We start from the raw sequence: 16,961 nt of genomic DNA on the forward strand, positions 1-16,961 counted from the left end.
ACTGACTGCCAGGCATTCAGCAGACTCACAGAGGACTCTGCAGAACAAGTTCTCACTGACTCACGCCACGTCTGCACAGTAAGGAGCAGCTGGGTGCCAGGACTGAGCACGGTGCTCCAACACAATCGTAAAGCCTCCCCCAAGCACCACACACATGTGCACGCCATGTCTGCTCCCCTCACATCCAGCCGGGGGTCAGTACTGAGCGCACAGTAGGACCCCTGACCTCAGGGTGTCCCCAAAAGTGACAGATGGCTGCAGAAACAAGAGAGGCCGCAGGGGACTGGGCTGCTGATTCAGGCACTGCATTTCCTCTTTATTCCCTGCTCCCCTTTGTGCCAGTCTTTGAGGGCACCACGAGGGCCAGCTATGATGTCACATCGATTACTTCCTGAAGGTCCCCTCTCAGTGAGAAGCACCTGCCTGGTGGGTACCCCTTCCTTAAGTTGCAAGTCTTCCTATTCAATAACTACACGTAAACCCAAAAGAGGGTAGCACAGCTCTGGAGGCTAAGACAAGAGGACCGTGAGTTCAAAGCCAGCCTCAGCAACTTAGCGAGGCATTAGAGAACTCAGGGAGACCCTGCTTCTAAATAAAATATTTTAAAAGGGGCTGGGGATGTGGCTCAGTGGTTAAGCACCCTTGGGTTCAATCCTTGGTACCAAAAATAAGTACCTAAAAAAGACATTAAGTAGACCCAGAAGAAACAGATTATTTTGGCAAACATAGAAGGAAAAGATATAGAATGGGTCAGGAGGTTGTCCTTTGTTCAGGCCAGAAAATGGGGACATTCTCCACAGGCCAATGTGATGGGGAGAGAGAGAAGAGCAACACTGACCGCTGGAAGCAGGGGCTGGGGTGGCGGGAAGGACTGCCACGCTGCCAGGCAGGTTCCCGGGACAGACAAAGGGCACTATTAACAACAGCATGAGTCAGAGTGGCCCCAGGTCAACCCCTCCAGCTCCTCTGAACCCCTCCGCTTTGAGGCAGCCCCTTCCAGCCGCAGGACTTCCTGTCACACAAAGGGCCTCTGTGGTCCTTTGTCTACAGAGGAGGAGCGGACGCTTTTCCTGTGCAGTTTCTGGGGCTCCTCCCCACCCCAAACTCTGATGGAGCTGAACCTCCCAGGAGTGGCATCTCTGGCTAAGGGTGTAAGTTACAGAGTGGAAAATCAGAGGACAGTGTGGCAGAGCACGGCCAGCTGGACGTGCAACCCAGGACAGTCTCCAGACTCCTCACGAGACGGGAGCTTCTAACGCTCCCAGCAGCTCAGGGAAAGCACCTGCTCATCGGTGAGATGGAATCCAGTCTGCCTAAGAGGCGGTGCAGGTGAGATGGCACACATCTGGGACCTGGCACGCCCTGGAGAATGGGTTCTGCAAACTCGGTAGCAGCCACCGAGATGATGCCTATGGCGAGGTGCCACTGTGAAGTCACAGCCTTCCCACGGGGGTGACGGGAACTTGAGCAACCTCCTCCAACACAATGGTCATGCACTAGGAAAGAGTTCTGCAAAGACACTATGGGGACAAGGACAGGGTCCAGAAAGGGCAACCAGGGCTGATGTTTCAGCAGGAATTCATCATCTGGAAAGTATCTCAGGAAGAGGAACCTGCGTGACAACACAAAAACAATCCAGCACAGGGTCAGGCTGGTCCTGGAGGGAAGCCCTGGGAAGCCGTGGCTTTGACAGAGGGGACAGAGAACCTACCAACAGCAGAGTGCGAGGAATGGGTGCCATGCAGTCACCATAAGAGTGACCTCTGCCCCACCCACCCCACCAACTAGCAATAAAAGAGCAGCACTTCCAGCCCAGCGCATACGGCCTGCCACCCAGCCCACCGTGAGAACCCTGGAGAGCAGTAGGAACCAAAGGCCCGGCCACTGGTCCCTGCCGGGAAGTGAACTGCTCAAATACTGCTCACCCGGACCGTCAAGTCGCATCTTCCAAGGTAAGAGCCACACAACCCCACGAGGACCAGCTCCTCAACCAGTAACAGAAACAGAGTGAAATAAGACTTGGAAGAAACAGTAAAGAACCCTTATATCTAATGAAGTTCCATAAAGAAAAAATTAATAAAAAGGGAAAAGCAGTATTTAAAGATAATTTTCCAGAAGGCTGAAAGATACTAACTCACAGTCTGGGAAGTCCAAGGAGCCAAGCAAGACTTCAAAGAGTCACACCAAGACAGGTTCAAATAAAACTGCACACCTCCCAGGTACACCGAAGGTCATGAAGCAACCAGAGGAAAAGACAGCGCACCTTCAAAAAGAATCACAACTGGACCAACGGTGACAGCGAGAGCAGCAGGCACTGGAACCTGCCATTCAACGTGCTGAGTGACAGCAGCGGCCCCAAGAATCCACACCCAACAGAACCTGACTGAAAGGCCTCGAAAGAACTAGACTCCAGCATGGAAAATACATGCCACCCAAACCAACTCTGCAGAAAAGGAGTCCTGAAGGACACGCTTCCAACGGAAGAAGCCCTCTCCAGCGGAGGGGGAGCGCAGCTGCAGAAACGGGAACACACTGGAACAAGAGGAAACAACATGGAGACCAGAAGCACGGCGGGAGGCGGGAGCTGCCGAACGCAAGGCAGCAGAGGCCTGGATGCCACACTGAGGGGTCTTCTGGGCTCATCAGGAGCTGCAGTGAGTGAATGGCTCAAAAGTCACGAAGGAGCGTTCCCTGGGTAGAGCGGAGAACAGCCCCAGAGCCTGCAGCACCAGAAGGCTCAACGGGGACAACAGCTCTGGAGGACACCAACTCCCAAGCATGTACTTCCCTCTGCTTCCCTGGTCTGCCTCACAAACCCTCTCTCCAAAAGTCGTCACCAAACTGAGAAGTCTTCTATGACCTCCTCTATCCACGGAGGAGTAAGGTCCCTGTAGCTCTATGAGAAGACTCGCCACCCTGCTGTTTAGAAGCGCTTATCCCAACATAAACCCTGTGGGGCGCACCTATAATCCCAGCAGCTCAGGAGGCTGAAGCAGGAGGATCACAATCTCAAGGCCAGCTTTGACAACTCAGTGACATCCTATGTAGCTCAACAGTAAAGCATTCCGGGGTTCAATCCCCAGTACTGGGTGAAAAAAATAAATAGAAGTGTCCTCCCCAATGGTCTGTGACTTTTCACAGATAAGGACTCATTCAATCAATCTCAATCTCTCTCTCTCTCTCTCTCTCTCTCTCTCGCACTCCCCCCTCCTCCTCCTCTTCCTCCTCCTCCTCCTCCTCCCTGACCCCCACCACTGACTTCAAACTTGCAATCATCCTGCCTCAGCCTCCTGAGTACTTGGAATTACAGGTGTGAGCCACCAGACCTGGGAAGAACTCAATCTCAACCATCTGTGGATCCCAGAGTCTAGCAGTGTCTGATGTGAACAAGAGACCAAATGGATGAATTAGTGATTTGTACATGAATGAACAAATCAATTCAGCCAGCCAGCTGTCCAGGTAGACGGTCCCTCCAGATAGTGACCTAATCAGTGGCTGGAAATAAGCACAGAGCTCACTCAGATGATTGCATGCCCATCAGAGAAGGCGGTGAGGTGCTGGGACAATCACAATTTGCATAAGCCTCAAACACAATTTCCATCAGGGCAACTTCTGCTATCTCAATTTCAACTCTTCAATTTAGCAGTTTACTCGATGCGCCCAAGAATAAATTTAATGTCTTACAGAGTTCAATGTCAAGAATGCAAAGATTTCTCCTCCAAAAGCTGTCCTGCTGCCTTTCTTCATGGCCTTCCTGCACAGGAAGGGCTGAATACAAGTGACCCTGAGCTCCCGCCCCCATAGGTGGGAAAGTACCAAATGCTTCTGCTTTCAAGTCAACAGATACTGCTGACCAGACCACCATGCCTTGTTCATTTTTTTTTTTTCAAAATTAGAAAAGATCAGTAGAAAAATCACTTCACTGTCCCTGTTATCACCCTGTGCTTCATTTACTTTCTTAAACTAGCACCACCACTATATGTTAGGAATCTAGAGGAATTCCAAATTGGGAAGCTCAACATTTCAGCTTAATTACATTAACATCTTGTCAAGTAACCACTTCCAACAAAATCGTTCTCCCCTGCTCTCCCTCAAGGACTGCACTGTAGAACAAACCCTGATGGGAAATGAGACTATGAAATTCGTGGCCCAAGCTTTAGATTAACAGAAAGAAAAGTTAAATCCTTTATTACTGTAAAGACCACTGACACACATTTCAAATTTAGAATACTTTCTGTTAAATTCTTTGTTTCCCAAAACAGAGCAACGTGGTTCATGAATCCACATGGGGAGTCATTTTCTTATGATTCGTGTGTGATGGAGTCTAATGAGGAAAATATGTCAGATTCCCAGGGCTAGAGAAGACATCAAATAGGCACCTAGCCTGTCACCTGGCATCAAGACGGAGCTGTGATATGCCAACGTGTCTAGACCAGCCCAGTGACATGCGACTACAGTGCCTCCTAGAGAAACCTTGAGCTGGGGTACAGCTCAGCGTAGAACCTTCCCTAGCATGCTTGAGGCACTCCAGCGAGGGAAAGAAGACCTACCCAGAAAGAACACTGCAAATCATTCGTTCATTCACTGCTTCATTCAAACCGGTAACCTCCATTTTATGCTGTTACTATCTCACACACAGAAAGCACGGGCCTCTCTTCCTAGCCCTAAGGCCTAGGGTAGTGGGGAGAAGTCTCTTCAGCTCTGGAGAGAAGCCCACATGGAGAGGGAGGCAAACAAGGCCCCGATGGCGCGCCAACAGACAGCTCGACTTCTCAGAGATGTCTGAGCACCAGCAGCCCCAGGGCTGCGGGCTGCTGCCCCTTTGGATCTCTAGGTCTCACAACATCAGGGGAGGGAAAGAAAGGGCACCAAACAGTACCACCAACCAGGGCACCAGATGAGAAGAAGTTAGCTACTATGCTGCACCAAGTGTGCACACAACTGAGAAGACAGCGGCAAGTCCAGAGTGCTACCTGGGAACACAGGTAACCAGATGGAGGGAGTGACCCAAGCCATGCCCAAGGCTGCTCCTAGGCCATGGCCCTCTTGCTCTAGCCCACGGCCAGCATTCAGCTTACCACCAAAAATGTCATCTTCTTCAAGGATGCTGATAAAAGGTGCCCACCAGAAGCCCCAGAGGGAAGACAGCTCTGTCCTGTGGCAGAGAGAGATTGCTCGTGTATCCCCACTTCCTCCTAGTAGCTCATAAGTTAAAATAGGCATAAAGTTATTCATTTCAATTTCAATTAAAACAATTATGAAAATGACCATTTTCCTGGGGTGTGTTTGTTTTAAAAATTCTTCAAGGATCACCATATACTCTGAATACTTCAGAAAATGCAAATATGTGCTATTACATGAATCTACCTGGGATACCGTAGGGTGGCTTTGGACAGACACAGGGAGGTACGTCAAGATCTAAGGAAGTCACCTACTGTTCTGAGTGCACTTCTATTTATGTATCTGAATTTCAGAAGGTTTCAGATTCAGTTTTGGAGAGATTCTGTGTGAGTGTGCGCACGCGCTAAAGATCGACCCAGGCCTCGTGCTCTAAGAACGTGCCCAGCCGCTGAGCGGAGCCCCTGCAGAGGCTACTTTTAAAGATTCGAGAGAGCTGTGAGTAGATTCCCTTTAAGTAAATTAAATCGCTTCCTTCTGCACATCACACTGTAAGGTCTTAACCTGCTCAGTCCAGCTCGCATCGTCAGAGTTGTCCGCAGTCCCTTCCGGGACCCAGAAAGCAACCTGCTGAGATATGGGGGAAGTTCAGCGCTTGCCTTTCGCATCCTGAGTGCCTGCCTGTTCCCACCATGGCTGTGGTCCTAGCTGTGGCACTTGCGACCAGCAGATGATCACACAAGGTTCACTGTGACTGGGACCTGCCTCGGGGCAGGGCAGGAAGACCATAAAGCAGAGAACTCTTCATTTTTAAGAAATGGCTGTCAGAGGCAGAAATGTCAGTACTCTTTGTACTTATAAAGTCTTTCACTGTACATCATATAATTTATTATATATCGCTCATTTCACATCCATGCCAAACAGTACTTAGTGGAAAATCATTACTGAACAAAAGCTGAGTATCTGGAAAGGAAACAAATTAAAATTGACCGAGCAGAAGAAAGCACCACTCAGCCAAGCGCCGCTATCTTGAGACGATAATGTGGGTGGAAAGGTCACAACCTAGAAGGCGGGAGACTTGGGTTCCAGACTCAGCTTGCAAGCTGAGTGACCCTGGGAAAGTCACATCACCTCCAGGTTTCACTCCTTTGTCAAGATGAGGCACCTGGCCATACCCATTCCAACAGTCCCTACAATTGCAAATACCGTGTTTCTGCCTTTTAAATTCTGCCACTAAACGTGCAAGAGAATGATGTGGGTAGAGGAGAGTCGAAGGACTAACTGTATAGAAAAGAAAAGCAAAGAAAGGGAAGCTTACTTTTACTTACTGGCATAAATCTCATCCCTGCAAGGCATGCTTTTGAAGTTATGAAACCTCTTAACTATTTTCATAAATGTGGCATTCAAAGTTGGTCTAGAATTCAGCATATTTTATTGTCAAGACAGACAGGATCTGAAAAAAAACTATGCAGAGCTATGAGAACAAAGACAAAACTGGTGGATCCAATTAAGGTCTCACAGATGTGCATTCTATCACAGAAATTTCTAGAAACCATTCATTTGTGACCCTATAAAAGTATTGGACATGGACAAATCACAGCAGGTACTGACCCAGCAGGAAAACATGCTTCTTTATGTGACAGAGGCCACACAGCATGGCGTTTTCTGGAGAACAGCAAGAGAACACCGCCTTGTTGACGTTCTTGGCCATAGGTAATCCGATAAGTAAAGGTCATTCAGTGATGATCACTTCAGTCAGGACTTGAAGGAAGGAAAAAAAAAACCTTCCAATTAGAACTGCTGTGCTGTGTAAGTAAAGGTAAGAGGGATGGGGAACCTGGCGCCAAACCATGCGTGGACGACCCGCCTCTGGGTCCGTGTTTCATACGCAGCAGCTCCCTCACTGCGACCTAGTCAAAGTCAGCCCTCCGCACAAGGAAGGGTTTGTCAAAAAATTCTAAAAATAAAAAGAAAGAGGGAACCATAATTTTCCAATTCCAGAATATGACATCTAAGATATGAAACAGTTAAAAATGTGTAAGGCTGCTCAGTTATTAAAACCATAAAATAAAACCTCTCTATCTCACTACCTGACAAGGATATGATCAGTGCCCGGTGGCAGCTCTCCAATGGAGACAAGGGCACAGGGTCCAGCTGAGAAGAAAAATTAAAAAGAGCTGACTCAGGAGGATGGAGAGGGGGCTGGAGCAGGTGGCATGCCAACTCAGAGCCCGGGCCGGAAGGAAACAGCAACTGCAGCCAACTGGAAAGTCTGCTGGTTCCTCTTCTCTCCAGGTCCCACCTGGGGTCCGTGGCTTAGACGTGGCTGGTAGAAAAGGCACCGGCAGCATGTGATGAGCAAGACACACTCCAGCGAGGGACAAGCAACCCTCTCGTAACTATGAGCTGGGCTGGCTCACGAGCCACCTGGCAGGAAAGTCAGCAGGAAAAGCAAAGCTACGGGGTCGAGCCACTCGGTAAGGAAGCATGTGCATATGTTCTAAAACCAGTCAAAAATTACAGGGCACAGGCTTCATCTGTTTTGTCCAAAATCTATTCACCAAGAAAAACACACACTCGCTGACATTTCTCAACGCACGCACGCACACACACAGGCAGGACAGCACAGACCCCGCTGGTTAATGCTGAACAACAAGAACGCCTCCGTCAGGGAATTCCGAAACTACGTGGGCTTGCTCACAAGGTGACACTGCTGTGAAGCCAGTCACTCGGAAAAACAAACCAATGACAATTCCTCTTTCAGAAGGTTACCTTAAGGAACCGCTGCCTCCCCCTCCTGTCCACGGTGGCTTGAGCCCAGCTGCCACCGGCTTCTGTACCTGCCTCTTCCCAGCGCTGCTGGCACGTCTGACCTGCGTCTCCCAGCTGAATTCTCCCACACGTTTCATCATTTCCTGTTGGCTGCCGAGATAAGGTCATTCCCCTCCACTGCTGCAGGCACGGCACAGGCACCAGGTTCGCAGCTGGCTCTGCAGGCTCCTGCCTGCCGTGCCCAGCACAGAGAAGCTCTTTTCAGAAAGTGGCCACAGAAATCTTGGTATTTCCATGGGGTTTGACCAATTTATACAACACCCGCCCAAAGTCAACCTGCATATAAACTAACTCACGCCAGATACAATACGCTCAGACTCCCTTCTTGTATTGGGACCAGACTGCTTAGGAGGACAATAAAGAAGCCACAGCTGTCCCTAGGAGCCAGGTGCAGAGGCAGCCTATGGCGGGACTGGCTGGGATGGGCTGCGCTCACACTGCCCCACACACCGAGCTCAACTTCTTTCTGTGCTGCACACATCCAGGCAAGGCAGCTTGTCAGGAGAAGAGGAACGGGGACCCTGACGCAGGAGCCAGGACTGGGCACACAGGGTCCCACACTGTCTCCAAGAGGTAGGGCACTCAAATATTCAAGTGCCACTACTTAGAGTAAAAACAAAACATCCTGTGTCTTCCATTCCGATAAAGAACTGAAAGTGAAGAAAAAACAACAAAGTAACTTTAGGCAGGGAAGAAAAGATCCTCTTTCCTAATCCTAAAATACATGTGCCCACAAGAACGCACGCGCTCGACGCTCGAGTCCCTTAGGTAAAGCACAGGAGGGGCAACTGCTCTGGGCCCACCTCCGCCGGGGAAGGGAGCAGCGGCACCAGGCAGGCTCCTGAGGGTGTTCTGTGCTGAACTGATTGTGTGGGCGCCGTGTGTGTACTTGAATCTGTGCGCTTTTACGTATCCGTGCTATTCTTCAACAGAGTCTTTGAGCCAGCACACGTCTGTGTTCCCAGACTTGGGGAACTGACGCAGGGAGACTGCGAGTCTGAGGCTCAGCAACTTAGGGTGAGCCCGTCTCAATTAAAAAAAATTAAAGGACTGTGATGTAGCTCAGTGGTAGAATGCCCTGGGTTCACATTCCAGTACCATGAAAAAGTAAATCACAAAAGAGTTTTCAGCTGGACACAGTGGTGCACACCAGTAATCCCAGCAACTCTGCAGCAGGGGGATCACGAGTTTAAGGTCAGGGCAACTTAGCAAGATGCTTTCTCACAATAAAATTGAAAAAGGAATGGTACCCCTCTACTTCATGTAGAACCAGAGAAACAATTTGTACCCATTTGATTTTGATTAAAAAAAAAAAATTGAAAAGGGCTGGGCTTGGTGAAGCATGACTGTAATCCCAGCAGCTTGGGAGGCTGAGGCAGGAGAATCACAAGTTCAAAGCCAGACTCAGCAACTTAGAGAGACCCTAAGCATCTTGGTGAGATGCTTAATAAATAAAATATAAAAATGGGCTGGGGATGTGGCTCAGTGGTTAAGCACCCCTGGGTTCAATTCCTGGTACAAAAAAAAAAAATTAAAAATGGACTAGAACTTTCTCCAGTTCCATAGTAGAGTGCTTGGCTAGCATGCAGGGGCCCCTGGGTTCAATCCCCGGTACCAAAAAAAAAAAAAAAAAAACCTCTTAAAAATCTTCTACAATATGCCAGGCATGGTGGCATGGTGGTACAGCCTATAGTCCTAGTGGCTGGGGAGACTGAGGCAAGAGGATTGCAAGTTCAAAGCCAGCCTCAGTAACTTAGTGAGGCCCTGTCTCAAAATAAAAAGGGATGGGGATGTTGCTCAGTGGTTAAGAGCCCCTGGGTTCAACCCCAGAACCAAAAGGGAAAAAAATAGCTAGCTCTGTGGTACAGCACTTGTATCATATGTAAGAGGAACTGGATTCAATTCTCAGCACCACATATAAATAAATAAATAAATAAATAAACAAATAAATAAATAAATGAAAGAAACAATCCATTGACAACTACAAAATATTTTTTAAACGGAAAAAAATCATCCCAAGAATCTCATTCTTTTTTTAAATCCAACCAACACAAGCTATTCCATAACATTTATATAGTGCTTACTTCATTTCTGGTTCACTGTGAAAATAACCCTATGGAGGTAATGTCAGCTCAACATTCCAGATGAGATAACTGAGGGTACAGAGAGGTCACAGAGCTTGCCCAGTGTCACACAGCTAGTATGGGGTGGGGGTGCAGATTTGAACCCAGTCAGGAAGCCATCAGTCTCAGCTGGCTACGCCCCACAGCCTCTCCATCCTGGCTTTCCTGAAGGAGCAAAACTGGGTCTCCGATACAACTGCCACTTAACAAACACCTAAATTTGACCTGAATCAAGAATGTAGATGGTGGGGCTGGGTTGTGGCTCAGTGGTAGAGCGCTTGCCTGGCACATATGAGGCACTGGGTTCCATCTTCTGCACTACATAAAAAAATATGACAAATAAGGTCACAAAGAAATAATGTTAAAAAAAAAGAAGGCAAACGGTAACGGCAGCATGAAGGAGCGAGCCCAGTGTTCAGCATGGCTGGGCACTTTTGCCAGACGTTACATCAGCCACGCCTCACCAGTGGACTCAGGAGAAAAAGTGGCTCCTCTGGCAGAGGACAGGACTGGCTCAGGCAGCTCTCTTGCTCTGGGGAGGGACACAGCCCTCTGGCACAGTGCTGGGACAGAAACACTACTCCAGAAACCCACCTGGTAACCTCTGCACGCAGGCCTCAGCTGGTATTTCCAGTTCTGATCTGGTTCCTGTCACCAAAGACTTGAAATCATTGGGCACTCATTCAATAAAGAGTGCCAGGGACAGTCCTTAAGGACTTAGTGCCCCACAACTGAAGAAGCCAAGGTCCTGCCTTGGACGGGTCCTCAGTGTACGAGCTGAGCAGAACTGTAAATGAGTAAAACGGTGAGAGTGCACGAATGCTAGAACCTAGCCTGTCCCAAGTGCTGGGGACACTGCAAAGGAAGGGAGCAATGGTTCAGAGTTGGTAGCAGGGTCAGGAAGAGCTTCCCAAAGGAGGGGATACGGGTTGATTCCCTAAGGACTTGCCTCCAGCCCACTCAAACCATGTGGATTATGGCAGAGAAAAAAATCCAACAACCAGGAGTCCAGACGACCAGAGCCACCATCGCCTGGTCCTCGTCCACAGGCTGAGTACCCACACATCAGCACAGCTTAGGGGAAGTCTCCTGGTGCGATTCAAGCCGACAGAAGTATTAACCAAGCCCAACTCAAAGACCGCGGGACCACCAGGCATGGTGGCACACGCCTGTAATGTCAGCAACTCAGGAGGCTGAGGCAGGAAGATTGTAAGTTCAAAGCCAGCCTCAGCAATTTAGCAAGGCCCTAAGCAACTTAGTGAGACCTTGTATCTAAATAAAATATAAAAAGGGCTAGAGATACGGCTCAGTGATTAAGTGCTCCTGGGTACCAAAAAAAAAGACAACGGGACAAGGATCTAACACCACTGCTCCTTTATCTGATGCCACAGTGAAATGGCTTAAGTTCACAAGCTACTTAAAAAACTCCACACAGTAACCCCAACTACCCAGGAGGCTGAGGCAGGAGGATCTCAAGTTCAAGACCAGCCTTGGTAACTAAATTAAAAATAAAAATAAAAAGGGTTGGCGCTGGGAGCTGGGGATATAGCTCAGTTGGTAGAGTGCTTGCCTAGCATTCATAAGACCCTGGGTTCAATCCCCAGCACCACAAAAAAAAGGTGGGGGCGGGGGCCTGGGGATGCAGCTCAGTGGTAAAGTGCCTCTGGGTTCGATCCCCAGTACCTCAGGAAAATTAGTAAATATAAATGAGTAAAGAGACTTCACAAGACGGGTGCTATCAGCCCAGTCTTACAGGAAGGGCAACCACAACAGAGGCTGAGCAAAGCGGCAGCTAGTAAGGGCAGGACAGATTCAATCAGACCAGGTGATTCTTCAAGGCTCACCCTCTACCACACTCAGGTAAAACTGTGAGTATCTGGCAACAAAGCATGTTACATGAGGAGGGAACAAAATGTCTACAGTATGACTCTTCCCAGTCCCTCTGCTGGTCTATCCTTGGTTTAAAACCACCATGTCTTTTTTTAACAGCTTTACTGAGATCTAGTTCACAGGTCACCCAATGCACCATTTAAAGAGCATGAGTCCATGTGTTTAGTAATATTCACAGATGGCCCAGCCTCTGCCACCTACATCCAGGATGTCTCCATGACCTCAGAATAAACCCTGCGTCCTGAGTGAGCCCCCTACCCCTCCAGCTCTTCCCCCGTGCCAAGCAGCCCGTCTCCTGTGCAGCACTCACAAAGCAGTGATGGGCTCGCATGCTTGGGGCGTGGTTGCTGCTGCTGTTTGGTAGCGGGGATTGGACCAAGGGTGCTTTTTACCACTGAGCCATATGCCCAGCCCCCCCCCCCCCCGTTTTTTTAAGCGTGAGACAGGGCCTTACTCAGTGGCTTGTGGCCTTGCCGAGTTGCTGAGGCTGGCCTCAAACTTGCGACCCTCCTGCCTCTGCCTATATGGGGCTTGGGTTATGAACAAAATTCTGCAGCTCTATCCCTCAGTCCCCCACCCCCACAGGGCTGAAGGTCAAGCTGAGGCAGAACAAGGTCAGGACAAAGCAGGACACCTCGATGGCAGTGGCTACAGGGGAGGTGAGGGTGCCTGGCAGCCCCACCTGGGAAGCTTCCTCAGTCCCTAAGTATCTGAGTCCCTGAATTAAAGGAGCCCAAAATGCAGAGCCAGGCGCTTCGCCATCAGGAGAGAAGGTAGAAGCCACGCGGGAGCCCTCTGATAGAATGCCTTAGCTATCAGGAGCCCAACCTCCCCACCTCCAGAAGAGCAAGCACAACGGGGCCAGCGCAGAGCGGCTCTGAGAAGCCAAACTGCCTAAGGAGCCACAGACTCCAGGCCTTTATGAAAAGGCTCCCAAATCTGGTTTACTGCCTCAAACACTGCGGAAAGTTGGAGAGGAAGTGGGGGACTAAAAAGGACCACACAGATACTCCTGCAGTGGCAGGGACACCACAACTATGTGTGGCAGTGACATGCATGGAAAACTACTCAGCGATAAAAAAGGAACGGGTTAGCAGTGGGCACAACATGGGGATCACAGCAGCACTCTGCCGAGCAACAGCAGCCAGATGCCAAACAGCACACGCTGTGTCTGTCTGTGATGAACCCAACCCGGGCGAGACCACTCTGCAGTGACAGATCATCGCTAGCCAGGGAGCCAGGCAGGGGACTGACCGTAAAGGGTTCGAGGAACTTCTGGGGGCCGGGAAATGTTCCATCTGTCAAGGTCCACGCATGGATGCATTCAGCTGTAACAGTATCTCAAAGAGAAAGAACGAAGGGGAGAAGAAGCGGGAGGGGAAAGGAGACAGGAGAGGAGAAAAGAAGAAAGAAAAGCCCGGCTGAACTGTCTCCCACCTGGCCCTGCTTCTGCAGCACAGTGGAGACAACACTACCACAAACCACATCACAAGGAGCCTGAGTCAAGGGCAGAACAAGCTCCCTACACGTCAGCCTGAGTGTACTTCACTGGGTCGCAAGCCTTGGGATAACTGGGGCTCTGACACACACCAGTGATCCTGATGAGCCCAACGTCACCCTTCCAGCCAGCCTATCGCTGCGTACAGAATGTGACACAACAAGGGAAGTGACAGAAATGGCAGTTTTAGCCAGGCGCGGTGGTGCACGTGTGTGATTCCAGCAGCTTGGGAGCCTGTTCAAAGCCAACCTCAGCAAAAGCAAGGCACTAAGCAACTCAGTGAGACACGTCTCTAAATAAAATGCAAAATAGGGCTGGGGATGTGGCTCAGTGGTCCACTGCCCCTGAGTTCAATCCCGGGTACCAAAGAAAAAAATAGAAATGGCAGCTTTCAATGACAGGTTTCAAAAGCCATAATTAATATGCTAATTTAAAGTCTTTTCTTTGTCTTCAAGTGATAAGTACATATTAAATTCTGGAACATACCGTATCAATAACTAGGATCACTGTCACAGGTCAATCTTAGGACAAGGCGGGAGCAGGTGGCAGCTAACTTCAGAGCCTGCTGAAAGCCCTCTGCTCCTCCAGAGCCACCCACAGAAAGGGGTGAACAGGCCAAGGGTCTAGCATTCTCTACCAAGGAAGGTGCCAGGACAAAGCTGAGCACCAGTTCTATCTTTGGCAAAGCAAAACAAAGTTGAAACCCCTTACATAAGCTTCTTCGCTTCTCTGGCAGTTACCCAAAGACGGAGAAAAAAGGAAGGAAGGACAAAAAAGCTGCTGCCACCAGACCAGTTACAGCAGAAAGCCCAACAGAGAACGTCAAAGCACCCACAGGACAGAAAGAACATGGAACTTTTTTCTTACATGTTTTATAAAATCCCCAAAGGCCATCAGGAAAAGCAGCACCTCATTTCCTAACACATCTCAGTGGTCAAGATGTCATTTTGGTGGCTAAGATGTCGCACTGTGCACTGTCTGGGAACAGCGCAAGCCTTTGGATAATACACTGAGGATGGAAAATGACCCCAGGAGGGAGTTCTAAAATCCAGAAGGAAAACTCTGCTCCGCAAAGTTCCCGGTGAGTTCAGGGACATTTCAGGAGAAGTTAGGGAGCATGCTATGTTATGATGTCTTATGATGTGATTTTTCTCCTTCGTTTAATTATATTCTAATTCAGCCACCTGCTAAAATTTGATTTCCTTCCTTCTTTTTTTTTGGTTCTGTGATTGAACCCAGGGGCACTTTGCCACTGAGCTTCATCCCTAGCCCTTTTTATTTTTTATTCTGAGATGGGGTCTAAGTTTTTCAGGGCCTTGCTAAGTTATTGAGCTTGCGATCCTCCTGCCTCAGCTCCCGAGCTGCTGGGATTACAGGTGTGCACCACTGTGCCAGTTAACATCTAGATCCTGATTGCCCCACCAAGGTCTGTGTGTTAAAGCTTGGTCCCCAGTGTGGCACTATTGGAAGATAGGGAAACTTAAAGACATGGAGCCTGTGGGAATTCTTCAGGTCACTGAGGGTGTAGCCTTAAAGGAAACTGTGGGACCCCGGTCTCTTCCTCTTCCTCTTGCACCCCAGCCACCAGGCAAGCATCTATGCTCTGCTATACTCCTGCCACAGGCCCCAAACCAACATGGCCAACTCATCATGGACTGAAATCCCCACAACTGTGAGCCAAAATAAACCTATTCTCTTTGTAAGCTGATTACCTCAGGTATTTGCTGTTCTGATAGAAAGCTAACACACTATCTGAAAAACATTTATTCAGCACCTTCTTAATGATGGAAGTTACAAATTAAATAATTCGCCATTGCTGCCCCTAAGCAGTTTAGAGTCTACACAGTAGGGTAGATGGACGATTGCCCAGAGGACCGTACAGGAAGACAGGTCCCACATAACAGTCCTAAGCAGGGAGCCAAGCTGGGATGGGAGGGGGGTGAGCAAGAGAGGCGGGCAAGTCCCAGGAAGGCAAGCCCTAGGCCGAGTCATGGAAAGAAGGGCTCGTGTCACCCTGCACCTTGGGCTGTCACCCTCTCTCAGGCTACAGTGTCCCCCTCCTCTAAGGGACAGCAGAGCTCCAAGACAGGAGCCCACAACTTCACTGATCACTATTTTTCACTGGGGGCAAAAGAAAAGCACAAGGATGCCAACTTTACTTCGCCCAGAGGGTACCAATAAAAGAAAAAACCTATTGCCTCCCATGATTTCATTGCAAAGCCATTTTATGATTTTTTTAAAGGGCATTTGAACACTAAAAAAGTTACAGGTTGAGGGGGTTTCAGATTTCAGAACTTTTCAGATTTTAGAATATTTGTGTGTACAAATATCTCATTCTCTAAATGAGAGATCTTGGGGAAGAGACCCAAGTCAAAACCTGAAAGTCATCTGTCTCAGCTAGGTGCAGTGGTGCATGCCTGAAATCCCAGCAACTCAGGAGGCTGAGGCAGGAGAATCCCAAGTCCAAACCCAGCCTCAGCAGATTAGCAAAGCACTTAGCAATTCAGTGAGACCTTGTCTCTAAATAAAATATAAAAAAGGGCTAGGCATGTGGCTCAGTGGTGAAAAGGATCACTGGGTTCGATCCCAGATACAAAAAAAAAAAAAAAAAAAAGAAAAGAAATTCATCTGTCTCATACATACCCTACACACATAGCTTGAAGGTAATTTTACATAGTATTTTAATAGTTTTGTCCATGAAACAAAATTGCACTTGTAGAATTTTCTATTTGTAGCCTCATGTCGGTGCTCACAAAGTTTCAGATTTGGAGCATTTTGGATTTGGATTAACCTGTAGTGCACTCTCAGAATAAATAAAAAGTCTTAAAACTAAATATCTTTACTTCATAAAAGAATCACTCTGCTGATGTTTGGGCTGTGCGACAGTAAAGTGTACCACCACAAAGTGGGTTGAGGAATTCTGCAAGAGGACAATACCACCAGGCTTGACTTCCTGAGTGTCTCATACATGCGTACCAGGCCTTTGCATGCAGCGACCCTGTGCTCATGTTAACTGTGCAGGGGGAGCACTGCCCACGTTCCGAAGGGAAAACTACAGCTCAGGGCAAAGCGGCTTGCCCACAGTCACATAGGCGGTGGTGCGTGAAGCTGCCATGTCTGACAGCACAGTGTGCCCTGGGCCAACACGCCAGGAGACAGTGAGAAAGAACTCAAGGTCACCTGTGAGGTGCTTGGCAGAATGGAACATGTATCTCACTGTGTTGCTCTGGGGACAGCAAGGAGGAGGCCTTTTTTTTTTTTTTTTTTCCCCCTGTATTCCCGAATACCCAACTCAAATCCTTTGTATAATCAGGAGACATATAAATGTCTAAATAAATGTGATCATGATCCAAGGCCCTCCAGAACTCAACTATGTCTTCCCCTTTCTAAGATCAAGTAGTCCACACGCCAAGATGGGAAAGATCTTGACCATTAGCCAAGATCTTCAATATTGAACCTCAACCAGGCAGGTAACGAGTGTACTTCAGAAGCCCTAGGCC

General features: G+C 48.8%; 1 protein-coding gene across 4 annotated transcripts in view; it reads right to left on the reverse strand.

The window, feature by feature from the left end:
- PACSIN2 (protein kinase C and casein kinase substrate in neurons 2) overlaps positions 1-16,961 on the reverse strand; it is a 106,551-nt gene that overhangs the window by 58,510 nt on the left and 31,080 nt on the right. Inside the window, exon 1 of one of the 4 annotated variants that reach the window (XM_079143300.1) lies at positions 7,891-8,242. The exons of the other annotated variants lie outside the window; for them this stretch is intronic. The gene's annotated coding sequence lies outside the window, so the exon portion shown is untranslated. Of the gene's footprint in view, positions 1-7,890; positions 8,243-16,961 lie in introns of those variants that run through there. 4 annotated transcript variants of the gene reach the window in all.

The sequence above is a fragment of the Sciurus vulgaris genome, assembly GCF_902686455.1.
Source record: "Sciurus vulgaris genome assembly, chromosome: 5".
Classification (NCBI taxonomy): domain Eukaryota; kingdom Metazoa; phylum Chordata; class Mammalia; order Rodentia; family Sciuridae; genus Sciurus; species Sciurus vulgaris.